We start from the raw sequence: 16735 nt of genomic DNA, 5'->3' as shown, positions 1-16735 counted from the left end.
GAGAAAAAACCGCGGTAAGATGATAAGGAGGACATTGTTACAAGATAAAGTGAATAAAACACTAACAATTAAATACTACTTATTAACGGAGAGTGAGGTCATTACAGGAAATCTCAGACCTTGGCCTTGATGTATTTACCGAGTGATCTGAGATTTTCCTGTAATGACCAAATGGACGAGTTTAATAAGTTATTTATGATATACCGGTATGGACCTGAGCCTGTGATCAAGTAAAACCAACATTTGATCAGCGGATAACTTTAAAAAACATGTCAACTCAATTAGTTGTACACTTGAGACTGCATTATAACCACGTGACACTGGTCAGGGATACCCTTTTTGACAGCTGTCAACTCACCATAACATGAGTGTCCACAAGGATGTCCACTATCAAGTTAAACACAGATTGTATATGCCTTTGACATCTAGTAGCTAATAATCCCCAGTCATTCAGTGATTTTGTTACAAATACTTATGGTAACAAAATCACTGGTCATTACAAGACACAGCCAATCAGAGCACACATACTATTGTAGCCATATAATAAATTGATTTACAAGAGGTGGGGGCAGATGGTTCTCCAGGTTTCAATTCTAGTGACAAAAATTTCACAAAGTAAGACTTACAATTAATTACAAAAAAAAAGTTGAGATAAAATGTAAATTAATAGTCCTAAGCAATATTCCTTAGCACTCATGTAAGTAAGATAAAATTATAGTTAATAAACACTAAAATTAAATACACAGTAAGTTAACAGGTTGAAGATTAAAAGGACATTTTATGGATCTTATGCAGTATAGGTGGGAGAAGGGGACTGATCTTTTAAAGTGTCCTTATGTGAGGTCAACACATGAATGCAAATGCTGCTATTATCTTTCAATGTTGAATGCAAACAAGCACTGGATAGGGAATAGGGATAGGGAATTCCACTCTATGGGTGCTTATTACCCAGCACTGATAGCTGCCTGCCATGCACAGCTTCCATTCACACAATGGCTCGTGCAAGGAGACATGCACCCTTACTTGGAAGCGTGTTAGTCACCATAAAAGGTTGATACAATTTACTGCAAAGGTTTCCTTGATACTTGCTAAAGGTGAATTTCTGAAATAATACTGTCACCCCGTCCCCCCCCCCCCCCCCCTCGCCTCTACAATTGGCTTCTCAGAATCATGCACAGTTTGATCAAGGTATTTAACCATTTAGACCCTAATATCAAAAGTTGAATTCTCACTTTCTGTCTTAAAGTATCCCCTAAATTCATCTCATATGATCACCAGGGGCGTAGCTAGGATTTTCCCTGATCACGTCCTTAATTCGCGTGACCACTCTGTTTTATGAAGGATAGATATTAAAAGGAGAAAGTTATTGCTTATCATTCATATGAATGAAAGGATTAAGAGTAAACTTATGTTGGTTCACCTGTCTGTTTGGCTAGTTCATTTGAATTTGTAAGGCTTGATTTTCTTGCAAGCTTCTGCTATAGCTCAATAATTATGACAATTATTTATCACATATGTTGACAGCTTTTGACACAGGGTGGGTTGGGGTGAGGTGGGGTGGGGTGGGGCAGACCCTGAGAATGAGGCTGTATGTTAAGTATGGGGATTCCTGGGTCTCTCTAATCTCCTCTGGGGTGGGGTATTGAAAGACCCTAAGAATGAGGTAGACAGCTGTATATACGGATGTCATTTCTGCTGGGTGTTTTCAAATTATTGATGTGTTAATAAAAATCTCCCATACTGAGAATTTTCTTGTATATTTTTAATGTTACTAGCAAGCTTGATCAACCATAACAACAACAAAAATGAGAAAATAAAATAAACAGGTTTAATGAGCAAAACAAAAATTCTGAGCTTCCAGCACACTTTTTGATACATATTATCTTACATACACATCAAACCAAAAGTGGAATGATATAGGAGGATAGTGAGGCAAAAACAGAAAGCAGAATAAGGAGAGGGTTAATCTCTCGGTATTTCTCTCTGGAAATTCGTTCTCCCTTTCTTTTCCTTTTGTTCTCACACTACACCTCCCTGAAATCTTTTGCCTGCCGGAGCAGAATACTAACAAATTGAAAATGCACCGCGTACATTCAGAAGCTGTCGGCAAAAGACCCCTGGCCTGTTAGCTGGTGACTGTAGCTATGTAAATGTGAATTTGACAAGCTTAACTTGGGTGAACAGACTTTATCATTAGTGAGTAGATGCTCACGAACTAATAACAAAAACATTTCCACGGGTAAAATATTACCACAATCTATAGCCCTCACTGTCACAGACTCTCTAAATCCCTGATATAGACAGTGTGGTGGCTCCCAAAAGCTTGATCTGATATTGCCAGGTTTCCAGGAATATCTGTATCTGTTTGTAATTGCATGGCTAGATTTGCTTTTCACTTTTTTGTAATCTAGAGCTAGATCACACATACGCATGTGGCGCGAATTTTCGGTGTTGGCCGAGGGCTGACACATCTTCAGCCGTAGGCCGAAGCCGTGAGAAAAACGTTTTGCCCAGGTCACTAGACTTGACAAAAACTGGAAACTGCACTAGAAAAGTCTCTGGCACCCAGAGATCACACAACACTCCGCATCTTAGGTACTAAGATGATACAAAGCAGTGGCAGATCCAGGGGAGGGGCCCAGGCCCCCGGGGCACAAAATTTTTTGTTGCCCTAGGCGAACATGGTTTCTCCTTCTTCCAACTGAAAATGTTCACTGGAAGTGTAAGTGTGCTGCTCACTAGTACATCATTAAAAATTAAAAAACTGAAACTAGCAGAAGTCACACGAGCAACTGAGCATAGAAGTGCAATGCACTCAGCTTCCAGTACAGAAGTGTAGTACACTCTGCTTGTGTAGTAGAATTCCGACTTCACTAACGCTAGAGCCCTGGTGGTTCAGTGGTTAGAACGTCCGATCTAGTATGCAGAAGGTCGCGAGTTCGATTCTCGCCCGGGGCACGAAAATTTTCGTTGCCCCGAACGAGCATGGTTTAATTAAAAATTAAAAAAAAAATTTATTGCTGGTTTTAGGTGGGTTCAGGTGGTTTCAGGTCATTTTAGGTTGTTCCTTGTTTTAGTAACTACCTTAAATGAAGGGGTGGAAACAATAATATTATTTTACTCTATCACTGGAATCAAAGTCTTAATTAATATATAATATATAATATATCTTTGCAAGCGATCTTAGATCAACACAAATGTTGTTTAGTAACCAAAAAAATGTCAATTCAGGTTGAATGTTTAAGTTCCCAACTTAATTCCAGCTTGGTAAGCAACGAAGAAATGCAGACATAAAATTGAGGAGACAATACCTTAAAAACCCTCTAAAAGTATTTCCTGTCCCTGACAAGCTAGATAAGCCAATCTGCTGGTAATTTTAATAAAATCCTCCATGTTTAGTATATATGTTTGGATAGGAAATTGTTATGCATGTATGTGCCAAAAGCTCGGCTCTGGGCTCTGGGATTGGCAAATGCCTGACCCCATGCAGCACAAAATATGCTAATACCCCACCCCCGGGAATGACAAGGCATGCAAACATCCCGTAGTTGTCCAGGGAGTGCATGGGCACATCTCAGATGACGGTCGAATAGTATCCCATGATGCACCTCGTTTCATGTTATATTATCACTGCGTACATGACATATCATGATCAGTAATCTTCAGCACGCGCCAAATGAACATCGCAGTGATCGATGTGGATGGTTCCAAACATGTTTCGGTTCAGCAGCTTCTGCTTTTGAGATTATCGAGTTGGCTTAATATTATATTCCCTATGCTTTAAAGGAGAATTTCAGTATTACTTTGACTAAGAAGGGTTTTACATGTGTTTCACTGATCTGTCGAGGAGTACCGCTTGTGTGCTTGGTCGTACTGTAAACACAAAGTATAACACTTGGCAACTGATAAGCTTCGCTAGGTTCACTAGAAGAACCCAGGCCCGAGGAGAACCAAAACCATGACTGATCTAATTACCAAAGGAGGATTTATTACAGCATCGCGCTCACAGGCGCTCAGTTTACAATGGCAGTTACAAATAAAATTTAACCTATTGATGCGACAAACAATTCTCTGAAGCACAATCTACCCGGTACTGACTCAAGCAATCTTCAAGGAAATTTCCTGGCCAAAATACTGATCTGTTCTTTTGAATAAATAAAGTTTCTGATGTTTCTTTTTCAAATTCTGAGCAGGCTTGTACGTTGTGCTGGCTTGCACACTGCGTGGTACCTTTCTTTGGGTTCCTATCACACTGAAACACACCATTATTCACCGCCAGTCGCCACTCCTTCTTTGAATTATATAATTATAGTCAAATTCCTTTTAACAATAACCACTTTGAAAATACAAAGTGATTGCTTTGGCGTAAAGCACTCTCGAAACCGCTCAACAGATTGTAGCCTTCAGCAGACCCATATATTATCACACATGGTGCTGAAATGTGATAAAGATTAGAAATTTCAGCCATCTTTGGTCGATGGAAAAGTCTTCAAAATGTGGGTACTTCTGGGTACTTCTTAGCCTGTACAATATTCAGGACTTCATTTTTCTGGTGTGAGGTGCACGTTCGGAAGATGTCAATATATATATGTTCCTAAAATTCTTGAATATTCATGACCTAGTTATGGGTCACTGAACACCGAGTGATGAGAAGACTAATTGAAACCATGAAAATAAATGTTTCTATGTGGAAACTTCACTCTTAAGGCATTGCAAATCAGAGAAATCATGTCAAATAACAAATTAATGCAATTTTCTTACTTTTACTGGAAATCGAATGAGAAAAAAGCTGACGAGAAAACAACCTTATTTCACGACAGAATCTGCCACGATTGCGATATTGCGTGATATATCTGGAAAAATGCACCATGGGATACTATTCGATCGTCGTCTGGGCACATCTGGAATAGGCCACTTGCACTAAGAGGTCACATGACCAATGAGTTGGAATCTTGCTGATGCCAAAAATTGACGGAGCGAATAAAAATTATCTTACACCCAAAATTTGAGAGGAAACGCATTTAAGGAGGATAATATTTTATGGCACTTTGATTTTTCAACAAAGTAGTATGATTTGTATTAGCCACCACATTGGTGGGCATACTCTTGCCCTCCAACACGGCGGCAAAAACTACTTTTTCTTGTATCTTAATAAACGTTAGATAGTTACCCTCAGATGTGCTGAAAACGTTACCACATCATCTTTTCAACAATTTCCTTGAAGTTTAAGTGCAAAATTTCCGTTCAGAAAGAGGCAATTCAGAGTTTTACAGGGGTTTCATTAATTAAGCAGAAGAAGAATTCTCCGTCTACTAAACGTAATTATCCAGCTATTAAATTTCAATGAAGTTATAATGGCTATTTTTTATTCAGATGAATCAGACATGGACATGGTGGATATGTTATGTAAAAAGAAATTATTCCCAGAAATGCGTAATTTCAGCTCTTAGCCACTTACTTTACATTCCTAAATGAATAACAAATACATAAAAGACCTTATTTAAATGCTAGCAGTTTTCAGCCCATCAAAACAGGGGACATGTAAAATATTAGACGGTTTGCTGAAGTGTGGAGAGTTGACTGTATGCTCAACGCTTTTTTATTTGCATAATTTTGAAAAATAATTAAATGAATAAATACCAATTATGAAACAAAACATGAAACAAAATAAAGTACATGATGAACAAATCACATAAAAAATAGTCGCAAAGTTACGACAAGAAAATTAGTTTAAGCAATAAGAATCAACCGTACCTTAGCTTTATGAATAAAAAGAAAGATTTGTTTGTGAACTGCTGTGGAAATAAATTTGGTGACGTTTACTGTGTATAAATGACAGAGTATCAAATTACTATGAAACAAAGGCAAATTTTGAGATTTTTCCATTTTAATGATGACTTCTAAAACGTGTAGAGTATGCAGTGTTTTTTGACTTTTTTGTTTGGCAGCTACAAGAAATAAAATTTGCTATCAGACAAAAAATTTCCAGGCTTGTTTTCAAGCTCTTTCTGGGAAAGTTCTTCGCTCTTTCAAAATATTCTCCGGTTACTTTACACTAATCTCCTACAGCAATTCTTAATGAAACCCCTGGTTTTAAAAGTCACATTTTGGTCACGTGACCATGCAGCTACGAACTTACTCATTTTAAGAAAATGGTATTTGAAAAACTAAATCACTATTATTTTGTTTAAGATATGACCCACTAATTATAATCGTTTTTTGAAGGCAAAATCATATAACTTTCATTTTCAAAAAAATGATGTCATTTGACCTCTTAGCTATAGTGCAAATGGTCTATTGACTGATGGATAATGACTGAACCAAGAGACCTTGGCAGACAGTGGAAAATAAAAAATCACTGCCAGAGCTTGTCAGCAAATTCAAAAAAATGTCATTCATTCCTATAACGAATCTCCGGCCGAAAACTAACAAATTTCAAAGTGCAAATAATATTAAAGCTCTAAATGATAAATGTTCCAGCAAAAAGTTTTACTCTGACGTAGAAGACACAGAAATTATGGCAGCTGGATTCAAGGGAAAAACTAATTAATTTTAGCAATACGGAATATTATGAGATTTTTGCATAAGTAAATATTTAATTTCAATGAGCACATACTAGAACCGGATAGAGCGGTTTTCACTTGACTGTCGAAAGTAATTGAGGAATTGGTTTGGTTTTGGTTTTACTACGCCCTTTGGTTGGCTAGTGTATTTACTTTGGTTTTGGTTTTACGACAGTCAAGTGAAAACCGCTCTATAGCAGACATTCCTTAGTGTAAACCAATCTCTCTTGGGAGCCGACTGGCCCGATAAGGGAATTTTGCAGAAAATAACTCGATCACTGCTTAAGGGAGCACAAGAACCCTACCAGAAATCATTTAATTTGCCAGCCTTCACTGGGGTATTTACAAAATGCTTCCAAAGGCTAACATTTATCCGTTATAGCTATGCACTTGGATAAAATGAAATCGAAACTGAGGGCGTTTGTTGCGGCACGATCATCTTTGATAATCGGAATTCTAGATCGAGGTCGGAGTAAAAAAGTTCAATAAAGCAATACTTACATATTTCACTCCTCTCAGAAGTTGCAGGAACAGTTTCACGCTCTTTAAAAGTAGTAATATAGGCTGGAGAGTTATCAAAATTGCGTTGACATCAACCAAGTTTTAGGCGGAAGTGAAAGTGCAATGTGATATGTAAGCTTAATATGTATTGGTATCCACTCCTTTTGTCACGGTGTTTGGGAGCCTGGGTCCAGTTGCATAAATCAAAAAAAAAAACCAGCGTCCCATCAGCTACAAATGCAAGAACCTATTTCCCACCCCTCTGAATCAAGACTCTTAAAGACAGGGTGGATCGAAATTTACTTTGTTTATCAAGTGACTAGCCATTCACACAGACATCCTTTTGATTGCCCTATTTGATCTAAAAAACAGAGAATGAAAAAATTGCAAGTTTTTGACCAAAACCATGGACTAACACTTTAGAAAAAAAGCAAATTTTGCCACTTTTTGCCAACGAGCAAGCCAAGCAAGACGGTCGGCTTGTGACGCGTTGCAGCAGGCAGAAAATTCATTCTCTGTTTTTTACATCAAATAGACCCAAAGAAAGTCTTTCATGACGCTCTAGATAAAAATTAACCTTTCTAGACTATAGAAAATCGAATTAAAAAAGTGGAAAAAAATTGCATTTTTGCTAAGGGATTAGTCCATGGTTTTGGTCAAAAATTCCAAATTTCTATATTCTCTGTTTTTTAGATGAAGTAGGCCGACAAATGCTTTTGATGTAGTTCTAGATAGAAAATTAGCCTTTCTACACTATAAAAACAACGGTTTATGAAAGTCGCAAAATCTGCATTTTTCCAAAGGGTTAGTCCATTAATTTGGTCAAAAATTTGAAGTTTTCTCATTCTTGACTTTTGGGCAATACAGGCCGAGAAAAAGTCTTTGCTGACTTTCTAGATAGAAAATTAGCCTTTCTAGACTTTAAAAACATCAATTTATAAAAATTGGTGAAATTTGCATTTTTCCGAAGGGGTTAATCTATAATTTTCGTAAAAAATACGAAATTTCGCTATTCTTCCTTTTTAGGCCAAATAAGCTGAAAACGTCATTGGAAACGCGTTCTGGAGAGGAAAATAGCCTTTCTATACAATAAAAAAAATCGATTGGTAAAAGTTGCAAATTTGCCTTTTTCGAAAGGGGTTAGTTCACGGTTTTGGTCAAAAATTCAAAGTTCGCATTGTTTTAATCTTGATTTTTGGCAAGAGCCATAATAGTCCTATTATGGCTCTTGCTTTTGGTCAATGTAGGGGGAGAAAAGACATTGTATGACGTTCTAGATAGAAACTAGCTTTTCTAGACTATAAAAACATTGGTTGATAGAAGACGCAGAATCAGCATTTTCCATAGGTGTTAGTCCACGGTTTTGGTCAAAAAATTGAAATTTCTTTGTTCTCTGTTTTATGGATGAAATAGGCCGAGAAATGTCTTTGATGACGCTTTAGGTAGAAAACTAGCCTTCTACTCTATAAAAACAGCTGTTGATAAAAGTCGTAAAATCTGCATGATTTTTGGTCAAACATTTTAAATTTCTTCATTCTTGGTTTTTAGATCAAATAAGCCTATAAAAAAGGCTTCATGACGTTTTAGATGGAAAACTAATTTCAGTGATAACTTTTTCTTTAACGATGGCTATTATCTTCTCTTAATATCCTATCATCAGCTCCTTTTCCCTCTAACATGAAGTCGAGGTCAAATAAAATGGCTATATATACCAGCTTAGCTCTGGAGTTTTTCGTTAAAAAACTGGAACAATTTGAAAGAAACAAGTTTCTTTTGTCTGAAAATGGATCGTTAAACTCGAAAAGCGCTCGGTATAATCCATAAAACAACTTTGAACAAAGATACTGCGACACGCCACAGAACAAGCACGTGCACGGTATTTATCATATCGCCAAGTCTAAGGAAATTTAGTAAAATCCAACTAGTGGTCTATTATCAATGCTGCGTTCTGATTGGTTGAGCTACTACTAGGCTATATGTTATAGCCAAGAGCTCCTATTATGGCTCTTGGTTATAGCCCACTAGAAGCGAAAAGCGCGGGCTTTTTGGCGGCAAAAAAGGATGCACGTCTGGCTTTTACTTAGCTAAAATTTTTTTATTCTCGATATTTTTGACCAACTAGTTGGATTTTACTAAAACAATTATTCCTCTCGCCCTCATGGAACTCTGAGTCAATAGCCCATTCGGCCCTCGGCCTCATGGGCTATTGACTCAGAGGGGCTCGAGGAATAATTGTTGAATATGAGCATGTTGATTTTCTTGTGGAGTGCGTTTCTTAGATTTTTAGTTTCAACGTTTATAGCCTGAAATTCATCCGATTGCTTCGAGTCGTTTTCTCCTCTCAACAAGGACGTTACTGAGGGAGTAATAACGACTCGAAGTAATCGGATGAAATTCAGGCTACAACGTTTAGCCTTGCTTTCAAGTTAAATTCATTTTCACTGTTGTCGGCTTTTAAAAATATAGTTATAACTCAAAAGGCATGCCACAATTTGAAACCACGAACTACCTAGCCAAAAAGAGGGTGCTTTAATCTATCACAGTCCATCGTCAAACCTTTTCTGTCCGCTGGGTTAAGCGAAGCAGCCCTCTATAGCTTCCGGACTATCTAACAACCAATCAGAGCAGAGCTAACCATGGTACGCGGTACCCAGTGTAAGTTAGACTCTAAGTCACATACAGTGTTATGATAAGCGGAAATGATTCACTTCAAAATGAGAATTGTTGCCAAAATACCAAGTTCCATTTTTTATTACTATGTTACAAACAACGGAATATGAGAAAGAATTGACGTAAAGAATACACTATGGATGATGGGCTCTGGGTTATAGGAAATAAATTTCCTTACCTCTTAGATCTTTTGGACTAATCCTGCAAAATCATCTCCTCAAAACTTCGGTTTACTTGCAGGCTTATCCTTGAAAGGCCGCGCTATGGTGATGTTATACGGGACAATTCTCAGCGACGATTTTTAGCGCAATACAGAGTTACAATGCAGGAACAATGTTTTAACGATGTGTTGCGCTAATAATCATCATTTGAAGTCAGTTCTCCCGGGCTAGCATTCCCAGGACTCCTTAGTACGCTCACGCTTTCGCAATCGATTTAGCCGTCTCACTCTTTATATCGGCCCGCCGTCCCGGATAAAATAGAACACCAAAACGTTTTTTTATGGTAACGAACTTACATGTTGACTACAGCATGGAAGACCAAATAGTTTGACCCTTCTTGAATGGTGTCAAAACTCTCTTCCAGATTAAAAAAATTCCAACATTTTCCTCTTCTTTAATTCTATCAACACGAGGGCACGCGGGTTGGAAATATGCTTTATATTCTACACAAATTAATGAGGAACAACACAGGATTCATTTGTTTCTTTTGAGCCAAGGATGGTTAGTGAAACACTTTGTGCCACATGTTTTACTGTAAAAGACAAAACTGACTGGGTAAAGGTCGTTAATTAAGGATAACTTTTCCCTGGCTCCAAATGTCCCTTGTCCGAATAATTAGTTAAAATAAAACGACAAATTAAACCGCGCCTACGGTTTTTAAAGTCCCCTTGGAATTTTTCTTCTACAGGTTGTGCTTTGTTTTAGCAACTTTGCCGCTTATGATCAGTCCAAAAGGTAACATTAATCAAATCCAAAAGGCTCAAACCTCTAATACAAAGCTATATTGAGTTTTCGGCAAAACATCTGACAATTTTGCTCCAGTTGCGGAAGCTGTAACAACTTCTTGCTCATGTTTCTGTTCTGTACTGCCAGCTTCTTATGTAGTTTAAGGGCCGGGTCTTATTGGTTTACCTAGCAAAAAGTGATTTGTTGGCTATCATGTCGACAAAAAAGGAAGGAACAGAATCAACACTTAGTGCACAAGAAAGACCTCATCATCTTTCATTTTTACGGTTTAACTCGCTCCACTGTCTTTTCCCCTGGCTTGTTCCACTGCAGGTTACATGGTCTGTGGCAGCAACTAGCACAGTAACGGGTTGGGAAGTTTCAGTTTGCCATCCAAAATACAGTGCTATGGTTTGAAGTTTCTCAGCAATTTTGTAGTCAATCCTAATGCAAGGAGAAACTGTTTCGACGCCAGTACACTAGCCTTTCAGCGAAATATATCCATCTGTCAACACACAGCCAGCATCATCAATGTTTTCCTCGGCCGCCATGTTGGATTTCTTCGGATTTCTTGGTTCGTCTTCGGTTGAGCCACGATCACCTCTTTTATTCTTTCTGGGAGGCATTTACATTGAAGAAGGTAGATTACATCGTCAGGGAGCCAGATAGTGTATTTTCATAGGAGTAGGTGCCAGAGAGGGGTCATCTTTGGCAATGTTAGGCAGACACGATGAATACACGTCCGACCGCTGCGATTTCCCGCCACCGATTGAAGCGGGCAAGGAACAAGAAGAGCCTAGCCTTCTTGAAATCAAGGCTCTACTGGTCGACATACAAATCCAAATAGCTGCAGTTCTTAGCGAAAATCGAACGCTGAAGAAGGAAATCGAAGAATTAAAAGAATCTGCCAACTTCTACGAGAAGGAGCTTAAAGATTTGAAAGAGTCCTTGCAAAAGACCAAGGACGAATACAAAGAATTAAAACACATGCTAGCCTCAACAAGGAACGAGCTTAAAACAACAAAGGAGAATCTAGGAAAGCAAAAAGAAGAATCCGATCGACTGTGGGAACACCATGATGATTTGGAACAATACACTCGAAAGAACTCGCTGGAAATCCATGGAATTCCAGAAGATGCGTATCCCAGTACGGAGGCCGCGGTCATCAAGGTTGCTGAAGCCCTAAATATCACCATAGAGCCTGAAGAAATAGAGATTTCACACAAGCTGAATCGGGGCAAATCCATTATAGTGAAATTTTGCAATCATAAAGTGAAATCGAAACTTTACAAAGAACGCACCAAACTAAAGGATGTCAAAATCAAAGATCTATTTCCCAGCTACCCTTCAAATGCACAGGAACGACAACGTATTTTTATAAACGAGAACCTCACGGCTTATAGGCGTAGAATCATGAAAGAAGCGAACAAGAGAAGACAAGAGGGTACTCTACTCAGTGTTTGGTCTTTGGATGGTAAGATTTTTGTTAAGACATCACCCTATGGCTCCCCTGTTAGAATTTTTTCCGAAGAGGACTTAGATCAATTATAAACTGAACAGGCAAAATAATCTACGTTAAGTCTGGAGAGGGACGTCTTATCAACCATTCAAATTTCTCGCTGCCAAAGTAATTTAATTTTACTAACTACAAATTTGTCTATGCTCTGTTCTTTGTTTTTGCGCTACTCTTTTTTATTTATTCAAAGTGTCATTTTGTTTAATTTACCTTTTGTGATCATTTGCTTCAGTCTAATATTATATGCACGTTTTAGTCTTCATTATTTGTTTAAAATATCGAGTACCTTTTGCATCAATCATTTTACACCTAATAGAAAGAATGCAAATCCTTTATTGAGGCGCACATGTTTTTTTCCCGTCGAGACAACGTTTATTACAAAAGACTTGAACAAATCGTGACTTTGAAAATAACTTCATTGAATGTCAGGGGACTTAGGGATGACGCTAAAAGAAGAGAAGTATTTAATTGGCTTCGCGCCAAAAGGCCATCAATATGCATGCTCCAAGAAGTACACTGTATAGAAAAAACAAATCACTTGTGGAAAGCAGAATGGGGCTATCAAGCTTACTTCACCTCTTTTGAAAGCAACAAAGCAGGGGTATGTATTCTTTTTAACAATAATTTTAACCTTCAGCTCCAAAGACTTTACACCGACCCTGCAGGGAGATTTATTATCTGTGACTTAAAAGCTAACGAAAAGCTTTTGACCCTCGCTAACATCTATGCTCCCAACGAGGATAAACCTTCATTCTTTCAAAACTTTTACGATCATCTTTTAAATTTTAATTGTGAAGACATAATAATTGGCGGTGACTTCAACCTTGTTCTTAACATCGAAAATGACAAAAAAGGTGGCATTGCCAAAACTCACCAAAATAGCTTGAAGACCGTTCAAGAAATTTCAGAGAACCTAGATCTTCTCGATGTCTGGAGAATTCACAATCCAGATGACAAAAGGTACACTTGGAGACAACGACAACCTAAGGTTTACTGTAGACTTGATTTCTTTTTAATAAGCCAAAGCGTTATTGGGGACGTCACTAACACCGATATAGTGCCAGGATATAAAACAGACCATTCCATGATTACTTTAGATCTGTCTCTTCATGCAAATAGCAGAGGACCCGGCCTTTGGAAATTAAATACCTCTCTTTTAACCGAAACTGCTTATGTTAATCTTATTAAGACAACGATTAAGGAAGTTCAAGACGAATATGAAAATGATGACATGGTAAACTCTGCTCTATTGTGGGACATGATTAAGCTTAAAATACGGGAAAAATCGCTCAAATACGCAATGAATAAAACTAAGAAAACAAAGGGCCGTGAGGCAGAACTAGAGCATGCAATTTCCAAACTAGAATCGAAAATGGAGAACGGAGACTCTAGCGTAACAGAAAATTCTGAACTTGCAGAACAACTGAATGATCTAAAGAGTGAGTTAGAAAGAATTATTGAGACTCGTACGAAAGGTTCCATATTGAGAGCTAAAATTAAATGGCATAATGAAGGAGAAAAAAATACGAAATATTTCCTCAACCTAGAAAAGAGACACTATAAGCAAGGCATTATAAGCCAACTTAAAGTGGACGAAAATAACTTTATTACTTCGGATCAGGAAATATTAGCAGAAGGGGAATCTTTTTTTATGAATCTATATACATCCAACAGAAATATACACAATTTAATTGACACATATGATTTTTTTAAACACGAAAACGACACCGTCCTGAATGACGAACAACGGAACAACTGTGAAGGCCTGCTAACTGAAAGGGAATGCCTTGCAGCCCTGAAAACCATGGAACAGGGAAAAACCCCTGGATCTGATGGGCTACCTTCAGAATTTTATAGAGTATTTTGGACAAACATATCAAACTTATTGATTAATGCTCTTAATTATGCGCACGAAACGAGTCAGCTTTCCATCACACAAAGAAGAGGAGTAATCAAACTCATCCCCAAGAAAGACGCTGAGCCGTATTTCATTAAAAACTGGAGACCGCTTACTCTTCTCAACTGCGACTACAAAATTGCAGCAAAGGCTGTGGCTAACAGGCTGAAAAAGGTTCTTCCCGATCTCATCAGCTGTGATCAAACTGGCTTTATGAAAGGCAGGTTTATTGGCGAGAACATACGATTAATAGACTATGTTATTCGTTTTACCAAAGAAAAAAATATCCCAGGGCTATTATTATTTCTTGATTTCGAAAAGGCGTTCGACACGATTGAATGGCCTTTTATCATAAATTCTCTTCAATACTTCGGTTTCGGCCCAAGTGTTGTAAACTGGGTCAAATGCCTTTACAGCAACATAGAGAGCTGCTTCTTAAACAACGGCTGGACAAGCAATTTCTTTAAAATTGAAAGAGGGGTCAGGCAGGGGTGCCCGTTGTCTCCATATCTATTTGTTCTTTCAGTCGAAGTCTTAGCCAAGGCTTTTAAAAGAAACAGCAATATCAGAGGAATACACGTTAACCAAGAGGAAATTAAAATAAGTCAATACGCAGACGATACAACCTTAATATTGAATGGTTCACAAACGTCGCTCTCAGCTGCTCTCAACACACTTGACGATTTTGGAGAAGCCTCGGGTCTCAAACTCAACAGTAAAAAAACAGAAGCAATTTGGATCGGAACATATAGTGGAAAAACAGAAATTCTTCTTCCAGAAAGAAATTTCAGATGGCAAACAAACAAAGTAAAATCTTTAGGCGTTTGGTTTACGACAGACCCTGAAAACACTGTACTTCTAAATTATAAGGAAAAACTGGAAAAAATTAACAATATTCTAAGCAACTGGAAATACCGTAGATTAACCTTAAGTGGGAAGATCACTGTTCTGAAAAGCTTAGTAGCTTCTCAAATTGTGTACGTCTTGGCACCCTTGTGCACAAACAAAAAAATAATTAGCGAGATTAACAAGCTCTTTTACTTGTTCCTTTGGAACGGAAAGGGCGATAAAATAAAGCGAGATATTATGATTAACAATTACCCAGCAGGTGGCCTCAAAATGATTGACATACTATCTTTCAATAAAGCGCTAAAAACCACTTGGATAAAAAAGTACCTGGATACAGATAATCAGGGTAAATGGAAACTTTTTCTAGATCTTGAACTGAAAAAGTTTGAGTGTACCCTACCGTTCACAAGCAACCTTAATAAGATAGACATAGCTAATATCTTCAAAACGCAAGACAGTTTCTTAAAGGAAATTCTCCTAATCTGGTCAGAAATCAATTTTGAAGAGAGGATAACATCAGAGAGCCAGCTTTCAGAACAAGGCATATGGTACAACTCACTTGTAAGGATTAACGACAGCCCTATTTTCTTTAAAGAATGGTATCGTAAAGGCATCACAAAAGTTAAGCACTTAAGGAACAGAGAAGGAAAATTCCTCACTCCACCAGAACTTTTAAACAAATACGACATCAAGGTCCAACCCTTGGCATACTGTGGAATAATTTCTGCTCTTAAAAAGCTATGCAACACATTCAACCAAGGTGACCACACAAACGAAGGTAATAGTTACGAAAGCTTTTCGACAAAACTAATGAAAGCCCAAAAAGCAAGCAAGTTGGTGTATGACAAATTAATTACAAAGAAAAGTGCCCCCCCTACTACAAGCCAGCAAAAATGGAATCAAGACTGCAACTTAGGTCAAAACGAAATAACGTGGGGTGCGACCTACCAGCTAGCTCATAAAATCACAAAAAGCATAAAACTCAGGGAATTTCAATTTAAATTGCTGCACAGAAGAATACCAACAAACGCTTTCTTAACTAAGATAAGAGTAAAAGAAAACTCCAACTGCTCCTTTTGTAAAAAAGAACCAGAAAAACTCGTACACCTTTTCTGGTCCTGCCCCAAAACGGCGCTCTTCTGGGAGAGCATCATAACGCGATTAAAACTTTGCCAAATTATTCCCGATAGTTACTCTGCAGACATGACTGTTTCACTAGGCCTGAGATCAGACTCTTCTAAACTTCAACGCCAGATCAACTTTTGTTTTCTTATTGCCAGGCACTATATCTGGCTCTGCAAAACAAAAGAAGCTATACCTCTATTGCAAGGATTTCTCAAACACCTAAAGACAATTTACAACATACAAGCACAAGCAGAAGCAAACAATGTTCTGCCCAAACAATGGTCATTCCTACACGACATCACGTAGAAACTATCGTTTCTACCATGGCGCTATTCCCAACGCCCCCTGATATTCTCTATGTCTTTCATCCGTAGCTTATCCTGCCTCAATAACGCCAACTATCCTTAAATAAGTTTCTTCCGATGCAACTGTGTACTTGAAGCATACGAAATGTAATAATGTTTGAAAACAGTAGTATTGTTAGCAATGTAAGCAATAAGTATTGTCAGTATTGTAAGTATGGTATGAATGTTGTAAATAATGTAAGCAGTGTAAGCAGTGTTCAATATTGTAATTATTGGGTTAAGTAAAGCAAATAAAAAAAAAAAAAAAAAAAACACACAGCCAGGCTGAACTGCCCGTCTGTCTTGCTGCATGAAGCTTATGA

The 16735-nt window shown here is 37.8% G+C and overlaps 1 non-coding gene across 1 annotated transcript; it reads left to right on the top strand.

The window, feature by feature from the left end:
• The first annotated feature begins 2884 nt into the window (after positions 1-2884).
• Positions 2885-2958, top strand: Trnat-agu (transfer RNA threonine (anticodon AGU)). The gene has a single exon. It is a non-coding gene; the product is annotated as a tRNA-Thr (tRNA).
• Positions 2959-16735: the final 13777 nt, after the last annotated feature.

Source organism: Porites lutea, chromosome 1 (assembly GCF_958299795.1).
Source record: "Porites lutea chromosome 1, jaPorLute2.1, whole genome shotgun sequence".
Taxonomy (NCBI): domain Eukaryota; kingdom Metazoa; phylum Cnidaria; class Anthozoa; order Scleractinia; family Poritidae; genus Porites; species Porites lutea.
Note: the sequence above shows the minus strand (reverse complement) of the source record. Positions and strands in the feature narration are given on the sequence as shown.